General features: G+C 36.7%; 1 pseudogene across 1 annotated transcript; it reads right to left on the bottom strand.

Annotated features, from left to right (window-relative positions):
• On the bottom strand, window positions 1–11785 carry LOC306772746 (annotated as a pseudogene). The gene is made up of 18 exons (XR_013771849.1): window positions 11689–11785; window positions 10763–10864; window positions 9539–9680; window positions 9366–9453; window positions 9037–9256; window positions 8660–8920; window positions 8451–8583; window positions 8115–8253; window positions 8001–8019; window positions 5253–5273; window positions 4003–4104; window positions 2008–2191; window positions 1790–1874; window positions 1431–1629; window positions 1056–1316; window positions 847–979; window positions 511–649; window positions 1–415 (listed from the first exon to the last, which is right to left on the bottom strand). The product of XR_013771849.1 is annotated as an uncharacterized misc_RNA (transcript).
• Window positions 11786–14758: the final 2973 nt, after the last annotated feature.

Here is a 14758-nt window from a genome sequence, read left to right as displayed (position 1 = left end):
TGAGTGAAAAAACTTTATTTGAACACATGTCAGACTTTTATGACTTAAGGGATGACAGATGTTTGCAGAATCTTGTAATGAAGTTTGTTCAAAGATTCGTCCAAACACAAGCAGCTGTGTGAAACTGCAAGACAACACTTAGATGGCCAAGCTCTAGAGGAATGTGACCAACAATGCATTAAATTCAATTGTCTGATTATCACTTATAAAGTCCCCAAAGCCACTCAATCTCTTCAAATCATTAATTTTGTCCCATAAATGCCTCAGCTTTTGCACAATATCTCACAGTCAAACATTTTGTGTAAATGATTGCTGGAACAGTGATTGTTGTACAAAACAGTTTGTACACAACATAAAAGTGCACATGTTCAAGCTGTGGACTTATTGTGCAGAAACACTCAGAACTGTCCGGATGCTGTGGAGCAGAAACGAAAACAGGAGTTAGAAGATTTAGTCATGTTTGCTTTCAGCTAATTCATCATGAAAAGTAGAGCAGGATGAAGAATTCACCATTTGCCATGCTTCATCAGCTCAATGGCGTTGTTGACTTGGTCCAAAGTCATGTTGTGAGTGATGAACTCATCCAGCTTCACTTTCTTGTTGAGATAGGCTTTAACCATCTCAGGAACACCATCCTTACTTTTAAACCCTGGGTCCCACACATGAGAAAGAAAAAAGAAAAGAAACTGAATCCTTTCTGATGATTGACATGACGCAGTCTGGCCGTAGACGTCAGCAGTCAAGGCTAAATTATTGAAGAACTTTTTATTTATTTCAGACAATCAAGTGAAAAAAGAAATTCAAGCGGCAATCATTAGTATGAGGTTGTGTTCATAGTTGTCTCACCTCCAAACAGAGAGCCCTTCCATGTACGTCCATCGATGAGCTGAATGGGTCTGGCAGCAAAGTCGTGCAAATCCGTCCAGCCAACAATCACGCTGATACCCCAACCTTTCACACAAGACTCCAAGGCGCTGCGCTGGAGGGTAAAACAGCACAAAGTCGATCAGGATATATAGTCACCTTTCACATATTCAGATTTCCATTGTCCTCACCATGACTGCCACATTCCCAACACATTCCAGGGAGTAGTCCACTCCTCCGTTGGTCATCTCTGCCAGAACCTGGCTGACTGGTTTGTTGTAGTCCTTGGGGTTCACAAAGTCAGTCGCACCAAACACTTTGGCCTTTTCATACTTGTCTGGATTGATGTCAACGGCTATAATCTTCTTTGCTCCTGCAAACTTGCATCCCATGACTGCAGCCAAACCCACAGCTCCCAGACCAAACACGGCACACGTGGAGCCTGGTTCAACCTAAAGGAGAAGTAGTTTTTGTTGTTCTTTTAGGTCAGGTTATTTGTATAACTTCAATAATATGCTCTCTAAAAGCAACATTTATTTTTCCCCCAATGGTACACATAGACACACCTTGGCGGTATTGACTGCAGCTCCAAACCCAGTGCTGATACCACAACCGAAGAGACAGACTTTGTCCAATGGAGCAGCAGGGTCAATCTTCGCAACAGCAATGTCCTTAAGCACAGTGTACTGACAGAAGGTACTTGTTTAAAAAAACTGTAGCACCTTCTTTCCCTTACAGGTAATCCTGGAGTTTGCAAAGGTCATCCTGCCTTTCCCCCCCCCCAGGAGTCCTGAACAGAACATGTTTTATCCCAGGTTAAAATCTTATCACAAATAAGTAATTACAAAGTTAATGTATCATCAAATGTACCAGCTCTAGGATGAAGGAAATCAGGAGACAGGAGGTAGAAATATAAAGTTAATACCCTTTTTCACACAGGTTGGTTTTAGGACTCTTGCAGAAGCGACATTCTCGACACTGGGGAACGATCAAAGATATAACCTTGTCTCCTAAGTTTCGAACAAAATATGTCACATATATTTCACCCGTGTACTTATTTACCTTCTTACAAAACCAAGAACATGAAAGAGCCATAAGTGTAGACATGTAACTTTAGATCTATTTGATGTGATCTTGTAGCACAGAAGCAATTTAAGCAATTATACATTTTAAATGCTGACTCACCTGGCTGAAATTCAGTGACACCATGGCCAACACTTTCCACTATTCCAGCACCCTCATGCCCAACGATCACTGGGAAGCCATCTTTGTTCATACTCTTAAACAGGTGGTACAGATCTGAATGGCACAGGCCCGAAGCCACAATCTGCAAGGCATACACACACAATGCTGATGCCTGTGTCTTTTCAGCACTTTGGTTTTGGGTTTGCTAAGTTCTGTACTTAACTGGGAGATTTTAATCAAATTGGATACAAAACCAAGGAATACAAGAAATAAAATGTATTATGTAGTGTCTGGATGTATCAAACAGATGTTCATATAACATCACATCCAGCTGGCAAGCTGTAACATAAAGTAATGATCAGCTTAGCTCATTGTGGAGCTGAGTCCAAGGTGAACATGCTCACTGGAAAATGCCTGATGTTTGCATTGTTTTGTGCTATTTTAAGTGTTCAAATCTGTAAATGGATTAAGTTTATTTCAGGGTTCCTTGTTAAGAGTTAAGAAATTAAACTGAGCAAAAGATGTTGAGAAAAGTTGCTCGACAACCTTTCAAAGATGAAATCAAGCCGAGTTAAAGCCGTGTTAGCAATCACAGAATTAAAGGTTTGTAAATTGTTTACTGCTATGTTGTGGATAAATTAAAGCTCACAGAAATGGAAAGCATTAGTAGTCGTAGATGCTTCCTTGTTTTACTCATGTGGTTGCTAAGCAAAACACAAAAGTAACACATGAACTGAGCTACTGTTTTAGCTTTATTCACTAGCAAGACATCCAAAAGGCAGGTTTAAACAGGTGGTCAAAATTTGTCAATGCAAAACACACCAGAAACTAGATTTTGAGATCATGAGGAGTCGATCTGAAGGGAATTCATCCAATTTGAAATATTAATTTTTTTGTTGGAATATGCAGGGATGTATACTTATATAGCTTCATGTATTAAAGTGTGGTGGGCAGGGTTTTTCATCTCAGTTAGGAAAATACTGCTACAACTATTTCTTTTACTCTAGCACCATTTCTTTAATGGTCTAACCACTGCTCGGTGCTGGATCCTTAAGTCTCAGTGGGTTGACAGTCAGGTTGCAAGCAATCCTTGCAAGCTTCCCTGTGTAGAATGATCGAGAGTTGGATTTTCTCTGTTTAGACTCAGCTTTATGCACAACTCTTAAAGTACGACATTAGTTAGAACACACACACACACCGCCTCATGCTGTAACACCCAATCATTCCAGTATACATGACCTGTATATGACACCCAGTTCTTTTCAAATGTAGTTCCTTGGTGTCAAAGAATTGTGCTTGGTGATTGCAACCCAGATAAACTTTCTCTGGTTTTCGTCTGTATTAAAGCCTGCTTGTCAGGAAATGGCTCACCATCTCAGATCTACTTCTTCTGTCACTGGTTTCACCTCCATCTGCTTCTAGATCATAGCTCTATGAACTGTGTAAGAATGCTTATTTTTCGATTTTTTTTTTTTCTAAACCTTTATTAAGTAATTCTGTCTTCCTAGTCTGCTTTTGTATCCTGAGTTCTGGTCATGACAGCTTGCAGGAAATGAAAAATGGACTTTTGCCAGCTAAATGCAAAGAAAACAAACAATGAAATAAATCAAAATAAAGAAACAAAGAACAAAAACATCAGAGATTTTTCTATGTAGAAATGATGTCATGTTGTCTGAACCTTAAAAAAAGTAATAACAAAACTAAACCAAAACTAGCTGCATTGAACATCACTCAAAAGCATTTTACAGACAAAAATCTATGCTCTTCACCTCATGAGTTTCTAATTACTTAAATTTTTACTAAGTGTCTTTTCCTGAAAAATTTTAAGTAATGAAGATTCTTCTTGTTTAGGTGGGAAGTTTTCGTCTAGCTTCTGTTAGTTGTCTGTATAGTTATAACATTTTCATGTAAAACCTCATTACAACAAATGTCTAAACAGTCATCATCACTTACCTTGATGCGGACCTCATTGGCCTGAGGAGGGGCCACCTCTACCCCTTCGATGACCAGAGGCTGGTTGTACTCCCAGGCTACTGCTGCCTTGCACGTGATGACCTAAAAGGCAGCAAGATAGAGTAAAACTATCCTGCAGAGCTGCTGTCATTCTGCATCTGTCGTTGCTTTTCAGTAGCGCCACGAATCTCTTTGCTGGTTTACTTAAATCAAACCATCATTATTCTACTTTTATTCTAAATTATTCATGCCATAAACTAAACAGGAGCTTCTCTGGAATGCATTGCACTTTTTTTTCTTTTTTCTTTTTTAAGATAAAGACTGAACTTTATTCTTTTTACCTATCAGGATAGTGAAGGTTAACTTTTATCCAATAATTTACTCAAATGGTCAGAGCTGGGAGACTTTTCCAATTTCCTAATAAAATAGGACACAAAATGCATGAAGTATAACTTCCGCTGCTACTTGTTGAAATACACATGTAGTATTCTCTCTCATTAACAACTGCAGTTGTAAAATAAAAGGCTGCATTTCCAAGAAGCCAAAGTATTAATGTAATTTATTATTTTATTGTGATTTTGCTATTTGTGTTTGTCTTCTATGCTTTTACTACACCATCTGTAATGCTTTTAATGTGTCATATAAAGCACTAAATTGTTTTGTATGTGACAGGTGCTATACAAACAAACTTGCCTCGCCTATTAAAGTTGTTTTTCTTCAACTTCAAGTTGAGTACTTGCAGTATCATGGAGCTTTCAAGTACACTCATATGCCTCACAAGTATAGAGAGCATAATCAAGTATAATTAGGTCTCACAACCTCTTTATAAAAAATTACACAACAATCGGCGGTTATTTGTGGATTATGTAATTCTACAGATTACAAATCCAACCAGATTACCAGGCAAAATGAATCATGTTGCAACAATATTGATTGAAACAAAACTGTCTGGCATCTAATTGAATTTTAGCTTTTAGGTTTACTTTCTCTGCCATCACTTTCTGAAGCAAAACTTCAGACAAAACCTGTAATAAACAAACAGTATACCAAGTAAACCTGTGTTAAATTTCAGAAAAAGACACACGCAGGTGTCTTGAAATTGTGCAGTCGGGAAGTAATGTTGCATTTTGTTAATATAAAATGAATCATTTTAACAATACTCAAACACACCTTGCACCTGCATGTGTGAAACTGTAACATTTGCTCTGCTTTTGTCCTGATCAAATTTGCACCTGCTTAAGTTTTCTTACCTTTCCAGCTGTTGACATTTTTCATGCAAATGAGAGGGTTGACAATTCAGAGAGGAGTTGAAGGACGACTGCAGCTGCAAGACTGGAGAATGGAGAAAGAGACACAATTTATAAGCAATTTGTCATGAAACAATAAAGACTTTAACCCCACTAGGCAGAATGAACAAAGCTGTGAGAACAGATGCAAACCACTTTACAAACAGTGATGATGACATTGACATTCTAAATTTTAACCAAAACTAGCTTTGAAGAACATTAATCATACCTTTTGCCTGCTTCCTCTTTCATTTACTAACCTGAGAAATCATATCAGAACTGGGTTAAAAGTTTTCAAACAACCAGGACAATCTTAGGACCCCCTTAGCTAATGAGTAAACAATAAGATAGGTGATTTAGTTAATCACCAGAAACATGAACTCTGGATAAAACTAGTCACATTTTTTATGTGAGCATATTTGAACATAAGGTTTAATAAGGGACTACAAAGCAGGACGAACATACTGAAGATATCTCTCTGTTACCTGGTACACTTACCCAGACATTCAGGATCTGTATAAATGGTATTATAAAGCTGGTTATCAATTTCTATCCCGTTTGTCCAGTAAGATCAGAGAGTTTATTTGAAAGAGGTGGTTTTTGCAGCGCCGGCCAATCACAGACATTGTGTCAGAGCAGCACGCTTCAGCATGAAGGAGCGGAAGGTTATTCTTCAGAAGTATGAAGAATTAAACAGATCATCCAGATTAAAAGCAACACTGTTCCTGCAGCAGAAGCCTGGAACGAATGCAGGCAGAAAACTGCTGATTCTGTTCAAGCATAAACTTATGACTTAACAGCAAATTAATTCATCAGGCAATGTAAACCGACAGCACTCTGATCACTCAATTTCAGTTCATTCTTGCCCAGACAGCGTTTTGTGTTGGATTATCAATTCCTCACCATGACGACACGAGTTGCTGAGGATTCCATAAATTCATGGCTCTGCACTTCTGCCATCTGTCACCATTTTTATTGATCTCATCATTTCAGATTCAACACTTGTGGGGCTAAACTGACATGGTAACAAATCCAGACCAATACAATAAAAACATACCTCAAACTGGTTATTGATGAGGCTTTATGTCTCCATTCTAATAAGTAGAGATGCCTGATATTTTTGGCCAATATCAGCATTAAAGTGCAGTATTTGAAATTATTGGGATCAGTTTTACATCAATCAATCAATCAATTAATCAATCATTATTTCTAAAGCACTTTTCATGCAAAAGCAGCACTAAGGGCTTTACAGAATAAAAAGCAAAACTGAAACAAAATTAAAAACAAGCCTTGACAGACAAAAACATATAACTCATCCAAAGCCAAACACATTCACTCATGTTTTTACACACACTCACATTGGTAAAACATACTACATGGTAAAACACACTACCCATTCGGACAGTGGAGTGACAACTTTCACACAACTTGCACATATCAACATGCATCAACTCTTTAGCTGTGTTTCCTCTAAAGAGTTGGACAAAATCAGTGTGTTGGATGTTGGCAAAAAAAAAAAAAAAAAGGCAATAAAGAACATACCTACTGATAAGTCTTTCTCTCCGAAGCACTCCAACATTGTCAGAATGGGAATGACATGTTTCCAATAGAGTTCATTGGTCAGGTGGTGGTGTTTTTGTAGTTGTTGATTGTTGATATCTTATTCACAATATATAGCTGAGCTGTTCAACATGTTACCAGGGTAATTAAACAGATAGGAAGTGAATCATCGTTCTAGTACAGAAGACCAGAAATAACATTGAAGTTACGGATAAGTTGTCAATAAGACAAAATCCAGTTTCATAGCACAGGTCTCAGGCATAGTTTGACAAAGAAAACTCTGTGTGAACAGAAATCATTGTCTGGATGGTTTGGTATCACCTGTGTTACCAAGAAATATGGATTCAATAAAGAAAAATTTTCCAAACTTTAAAAATTTTTTTTTTAACAACTTGTCTGTATTGGTGTGTTTTAACTCACAAGGGCCTAGCATGAAATGTTCCTGGGACATTTTGGCATTATTTTCTAAAGATAAAAATTTTTTTAATATAAAATTATTTTAATCTAAAAAGACTGAAAACCTTTAAAATATTTAATGTCATCTTCATATTCAGTGAGACATTTCATGTGAAACACACTGCATAATTGTTGTCAATAGTCATGTCATTGGACTTTGCCTTGATACACCACTTTCCTGCCACCAGTTGGAGACTGTATTTACCTAACTTATTTCACCTGCCACTGAAGGTCATATTTGTGTTTAGATACAGGAAAGAAAGTAGGACAGAAGGATACTATAACTCATACAGTAAAAGCTGAGTGAAAAAACTTTATTTGAACACATGTCAGACTTTTATGACTTAAGGGATGACAGATGTTTGCAGAATCTTGTAATGAAGTTTGTTCAAAGATTCGTCCAAACACAGGCAGCTGTGTGAAACTGCAAGACAACACTTAGATGGCCAAGCTCTAGAGGAATGTGACCAACAATGCATTAAATTCAATTGTCTGATTATCACTTATAAAGTCCCCAAAGCCACTCAATCTCTTCAAATCATTAATTTTGTCCCATAAATGCCTCAGCTTTTGCACAATATCTCACAGTCAAACATTTTGTGTAAATGATTGCTGGAACAGTGATTGTTGTACAAAACAGTTTGTACACAACATAAAAGTGCACATGTTCAAGCTGTGGACTTATTGTGCAGAAACACTCAGAACTGTCCGGATGCTGTGGAGCAGAAACGAAAACAGGAGTTAGAAGATTTAGTCATGTTTGCTTTCAGCTAATTCATCATGAAAAGTAGAGCAGGATGAAGAATTCACCATTTGCCATGCTTCATCAGCTCAATGGCGTTGTTGACTTGGTCCAAAGTCATGTTGTGAGTGATGAACTCATCCAGCTTCACTTTCTTGTTGAGATAGGCTTTAACCATCTCAGGAACACCATCCTTACTTTTAAACCCTGGGTCCCACACATGAGAAAGAAAAAAGAAAAGAAACTGAATCCTTTTTGATGATTGACATGACGCAGTCTGGCCGTAGACGTCAGCAGTCAAGGCTAAATTATTGAAGAACTTTTTATTTATTTCAGACAATCAAGTGAAAAAAGAAATTCAAGCGGCAATCATTAGTATGAGGTTGTGTTCATAGTTGTCTCACCTCCAAACAGAGAGCCCTTCCATGTACGTCCATCGATGAGCTGAATGGGTCTGGCAGCAAAGTCGTGCAAATCCGTCCAGCCAACAATCACGCTGATACCCCAACCTTTCACACAAGACTCCAAGGCGCTGCGCTGGAGGGTAAAACAGCACAAAGTCGATCAGGATATATAGTCACCTTTCACATATTCAGATTTCCATTGTCCTCACCATGACTGCCACATTCCCAACACATTCCAGGGAGTAGTCCACTCCTCCGTTGGTCATCTCTGCCAGAACCTGGCTGACTGGTTTGTTGTAGTCCTTGGGGTTCACAAAGTCAGTCGCACCAAACACTTTGGCCTTTTCATACTTGTCTGGATTGATGTCAACGGCTATAATCTTCTTTGCTCCTGCAAACTTGCATCCCATGACTGCAGCCAAACCCACAGCTCCCAGACCAAACACGGCACACGTGGAGCCTGGTTCAACCTAAGACGAAGACGAGTGGTAGGACTTGAGGTTGAATTTATCGGGTGTTATAAACTGCAGTACCAATTTAGATGTCAGGTCTCCAACAATATGCATTATACTTTTCATACACACACCTTGGCAGTATTGACAGCAGCTCCAAACCCTGTGCAGACCCCACAACCAAGGAGACAGACTTTGTCCAACGGAGCAGCAGGGTCGATTTTAGCCACAGCAATTTGGTTCATCACTGTGTACTGAGAAAAGGTACTGGTTCCCATAAACTGGAGCACCTTTTTTCCCTTACAGGTGATCCTGGAGTCTGCTAGTGACATCACATCATAATGTTCAGCAGCCCTAAGAAGAACAGAGAGCACAAAGTTTTTAAAATTTTGGTAAGATGTGCTACCCCATGTGTTTGTAATATAAAACATTTATGGGGTAGATAAACTTAAGGTAAACTCACCATCCCTTATCACACTGGTTAGTCTTCGGACTCTTACAGAAGCGACATTCCCCACACTGGGAGACGAACAAGGGGATAACTTTGTCTCCTGAATTTATTTTTAAAAAAAGGCAAGTTGAATGGAAACAAATACCACTTCTGTGCTGCACAACCACACAAAGACAGATGCTGACCTGGTTGAAATTCAGTGACACCTGGGCCAACGCTTTCCACAATGCCAGCTCCCTCGTGGCCGAGAACTGCTGGGAAGCCATCTTTGTGCATACCCTCAAACAGGTGATACAGGTCTGTGTGGCACACACCAGTAGCCACAATCTGCACAGCACACAAACACAAAACTAGGTTTTTTTTATTTCATCACTTGCACGTGTATTTATAGCTCTGTTAACATTTGACATTAGTTAACATTTTAACATTAGTGTTCTCTGGGTTTGGGAAGAGGGCTGCATTATTAATCAACTGGATACAATCAACACTCACTTTTATATATATATATTACATATATATATATATATATACATACACACATAATTTTATTATATATATATATATATGTATATATATATATATATATATATATATATATATATATATATATATATATACATGTACATATACATATATATATACATATACATACATATATATATATACATATACATACATATATATATATATATATGTATATATATATATATATATATACATATATATATATATATATATATAAAAATATATATATATATATATATATATATATACATATATATATATACATATATATATATATACATATATATATATATACATATGTATATATATACATATATACATATGTATATATATACATATATATATATACATATATATATATACATATATATATGTATATATATATGTATATATATATATGTATATATATACACATGTATATGTATATATATATATATATATATATATATATATATATATATATATATATATATATATATATATATACATATACATATATACGTATATACATATATATATATACATATATACATATATATATATATATATATATATATATATATACATATATATATGTATATGTATACAGACACACACACACACACACACACAGAATTTTTTGTCATTTCAAAGCCTTGAAAAGCCCATCCTTTTCTTTTTCTTTTCAAATCGGATGTTATGAGTTATACAGGGTTTGATTTAGACTGAGTTACCTTCTTTTGGAAACATTTTAAGATTAACATCATACACATCATTAACATCACACATTTTATCTATGCCATTAAAAACTATTTCTAAATCTTGATTCAAAAATATAAGTTAATTCTACAACTCCTCACTCACAGTTTAATTGTTGTGATGTGTCTTAATATTGATCGTCTCACCTTGATGCGAATCTCATTGGCTTGAGGTGGGGCCACCTCAACCTCTTCAATCACCAGAGGCTTGTTGGGCTCCCAGGCAACTGCTGCCTTGCATTTGATGACCTAAAGCAGTCAAACCAGCATGGAAGGCATTATAAATATTTCCTGAAATGTTCCAAGCATCCATTCAAGAGACGTGAGTGAATTTAAGTGTATTTACGAAATACACTTTTCAAGCAGTTTTATTGAGTTTTGGGCACATTGTTATGCTGAAGATGGAATCAAGTCAAAATTCAACAAAACCTTTTGGGAAATTCCACAATTTTAAACAGTCTGAAACAATCATGTCTTTGTTTCAGACCTGCTTATGGTAAAAAAAAAGGGCTATCATTATATTTTAAGCATAATATTTTATGCTGACATGATTATATTATGTAAAGAAAAGACATTTAGCAGTATCAAAAATGAAAATGCATGTAATTAATTAGTTTTGGATTTCAGTTTGTTACCTACATAGACTTATTGACTGTGTACTTCTTTTCTTATTTTTACCTTACACTGCTTTTTGCTGGCAAATATCCACAGTTGCGCAAGTCTATCTCAATAGATTCAGAATGTCTGCCAAGTCAAAGCAGGACAGACACAAATGGTTTCCATCAGAAATAACTCTAAGCTAAGGAGAATAAATTTGCATCTGCAAAAACATAAAGCATCACATAAGCTGTTGTCTGTTATCAGATATTTTCTGAAGCTAATTGCACACATTAAAATACCCTTACTTTAACATACATACTACCATAAAAAATGCAAACACTCAAACACTGTTCCGTGATACAAGTTAGAAGGAAACATTGAGGTTGTAACATAATTTACTCATTTAAAATGAACTTGTATATTTAACAGCTTTACACTGGAGTATGGTACTTTTCATTTTCAAGAGTACTTACCTTACCAGCTGTAGACATATCTGGTGCAAAAAGAGCCAAATTAAACAAACAAGGGAGCTGAGTCAAGAGAAAGCTGCAGGATGGTCAAACTAACGGGAGAAGGAGGAGGAGGAGGAAATCTGGGCTAAATACTGCTGGAAAAGTAGTTGCGCAACTGTGCAAATGGGCAGGGTCTTTGCAAGTTGTTTTTTTTTCTCAACAATTTTATACTGGTTATCTGACATGAATGACCAAAAAAACCTGCTAAAAATGTTCAAAATAAAAGAAAATGTTCCAGTTTCGTATTTGACACATAAACCTGAATTAGCCGTTTCCACTCAGTTAATCAACCCCACAGTACTGACGCCTCTGGCTTTCAACATTTTTCTCTGTGCCTTGCACTCGGGCATTTCAGTGCTCAGTTTCAATGAAAATATTTTTTTATTTAGCCTCTCTGTCACCTTGTAACTTGCCCTTTGTTTCAATAGGAGGTCATTTGCTTATAGAATATTAATTTATCTTTATTTGGCAGTGCATATTAATGAACAGCTACGACAACTGATGTAAACACGCCAGAATATAGCTAATATGCTTAGCATTTGAGTTTAGCCATGTAATTTTGTCTCTATTACTGAGACAGACAGATGGAAATAAAAAAAAAAAAAAATTAAAAAAAAACTCCACAGATGAAAACTATAAATCTTGCATGTACATTCTTTTTTTCATGCAGACATATGCTCTTGACAAAACTTTGATGTCTACGCCAGGGGTGAGGAAATCTGGTCCTGGAGGGCTCCAGTCCTGCAGGTTTTAAATGTGTCCCTTCTCCAACACACCTGATACAAGTCAAATGGAGTTTTGCACAACGACTCATTAATTTGAATCAGATGTATTGGAGCAGCAAACATACTGTCATTTAAACAAACTTGTTTTTCCACCACCGATTTTGTGGTCTGCTGGCATTTAACATTTAGTAAATATAGCTTCAAAATTAGCTTAAATTCAAACGATATCCTTTTTAGAAGTTTGGTGGTGGGGGGTGTACTGTTGTCTTGCATTACTGACCTCTAAATCATTATAGAATTTGACTGCTTTACATTAGCTTGATACTAATTTTAGGCCAAGGAAACTAGCTAACCAACATGACATGCTAGCTATGTTAATACAACATTTCTTTGCCAATCATAGTTTTGGTTTGAGTGTTGAACATCATCATTCCATTTTTGCACATGTTCTCAGAATTTCTAAATGACATATATGACTTGCTTTTGCCAAAATAACAAGAGGACGCATTACTTTTAGCTCATGGCTGTTTGGAAAGAGTGGATAGGCCAGCTTGGTTTCACCTTACCTTCATCTTCATATTGGTTTGAATGTCTCAAATGATCTTGAAGCAGTTACATGCAGGAAAAGTAAGATCTCTGTCATGTGAATACTGGTTCAGCTTCAACGAAATCATACCTGATATCTTATGAAGCACCTGAAAACATACTGAATCTAACCTGAGAGTTCAGTCAACCACATTCCAGTCTGAACTACTCGACAATTTCATTATGGACAATAAAATTTCCAGCTTGTATTTGACTATGAATTGTTCAATCTTAACTATGCACTGATCTGGCCTTAGTTATCAAAACTCTATACACTTGATGAAAATATTTTTGTTAATCTAGTTGTTTTCAAATGTACTTTCTTGGTGTCAAGGAATCATGCTTGGTCATTGCAGCCAAGATAATCTTTCTTAATGTTTTGGTCTGTATGAAAGCCTGCTTGTCAGGAAACCGCTCACCGTCTTTAATCTACTTCAGTCACTGGTTTCACATCCACCTGCTTCCAGATCATAGCCCTATGAACTGTGTAAGAATTTTTTTCTTCTAAACCTTCACTCAGTAATTCTGTCTTCTTAGTCTGCTTTTGTTTCCTGAGTTCTGGTCATGACAGCTTGCTGGAAATGGGTAATGGACTTTTGCCAGCTTAAAGTTGGGGTAGGTAATGTTGGGGAACGAGTAAGATTTGAAAGTTGCGCCCTGTCTTGGCTCCTCCCTCTCTGGTTTTGCTCCTTGCGTGATCCAAGGCTTTTTTCTTCCCTCCAACAAGGAGATTGTTTTTACCAGTGTTTATCTGTTTGTCTGTTTGTGTTCAAGATAACTCAAAAAGTTATGGGCAGATTTTAATTACATTTTCAGGACTATTGGAAATGTGAAAAGGAAGAACTGGTTTAATTCTGGTGGGGATCCGGAAAACTGTTTGGATCCAGGACTTTTTAAAGGCTGTGGTGGAGGTTTGAGCTCTCCGAGTGCTCTTTCTAGTTCGCAGCTTTTTCCACCAACAATTTTCTCTTTAAATTGGCTGTTTAGCGGGAGGAGGCAAATAAACTGAGCCAGGTTGGTGAAATCATTCCAGCATTTTTTCAACCATGTTTGCCTTCCGAGTTTCTTCTTCACTACTTTCTTTCATCCTATCATGCTATTCATATGAAGGGTGTGGCTATCAGGTATGCGCTGCAGGAGGGGGAGGAGGGGAGCCGGAAGAAGAAGCTTACAAAATATAAGAAATGAACAACTTCATTTTGGCTCGAACATTTTGATTCATCAGAGTTTTTACAGATTTACAGTAAACTGAGGGGTCTTACTATATTTCTTATTGTTCATGATTACAAAATGTATAGACTATCAGGACTCAGACTTCACCCAGAGTAAAAAAAAAACAAAACAAATATGTCTCTGAGCAAGATTACCTATCACAGCTTTAATGCATGGAAAGCAAACAAACCTAAACAAATTTATCAACAAAATAAGGAAACAACAGAAACACCAGAGATTTTACTATGTTGACATGATGTTATGTTGCCAAAACCTAACAAAAAAATTATTAAATAACAAAAGGTGGTTGTGTCGTGGCTGCAAGAACTAGATCCTCCCGAGTAACGGACAATACGTAGCCTTAATAAATTTTAGATCTTTACTAAACAATGTACAATCTGGAACAGCAGCAGAGTGGATCTCCACCACAAGGAGGGCTAAGACCTTCAAAAACCGTACATTTAGTAAAATCCCCCAACACAACAACCCATGCAATAAAAAGATTTAAC

Source organism: Telmatherina bonti (assembly GCF_933228915.1).
Source record: "Telmatherina bonti genome assembly, chromosome: 22".
Classification (NCBI taxonomy): Eukaryota; Metazoa; Chordata; class Actinopteri; order Atheriniformes; family Telmatherinidae; genus Telmatherina; species Telmatherina bonti.
Note: the sequence above shows the minus strand (reverse complement) of the source record. Positions and strands in the feature narration are given on the sequence as shown.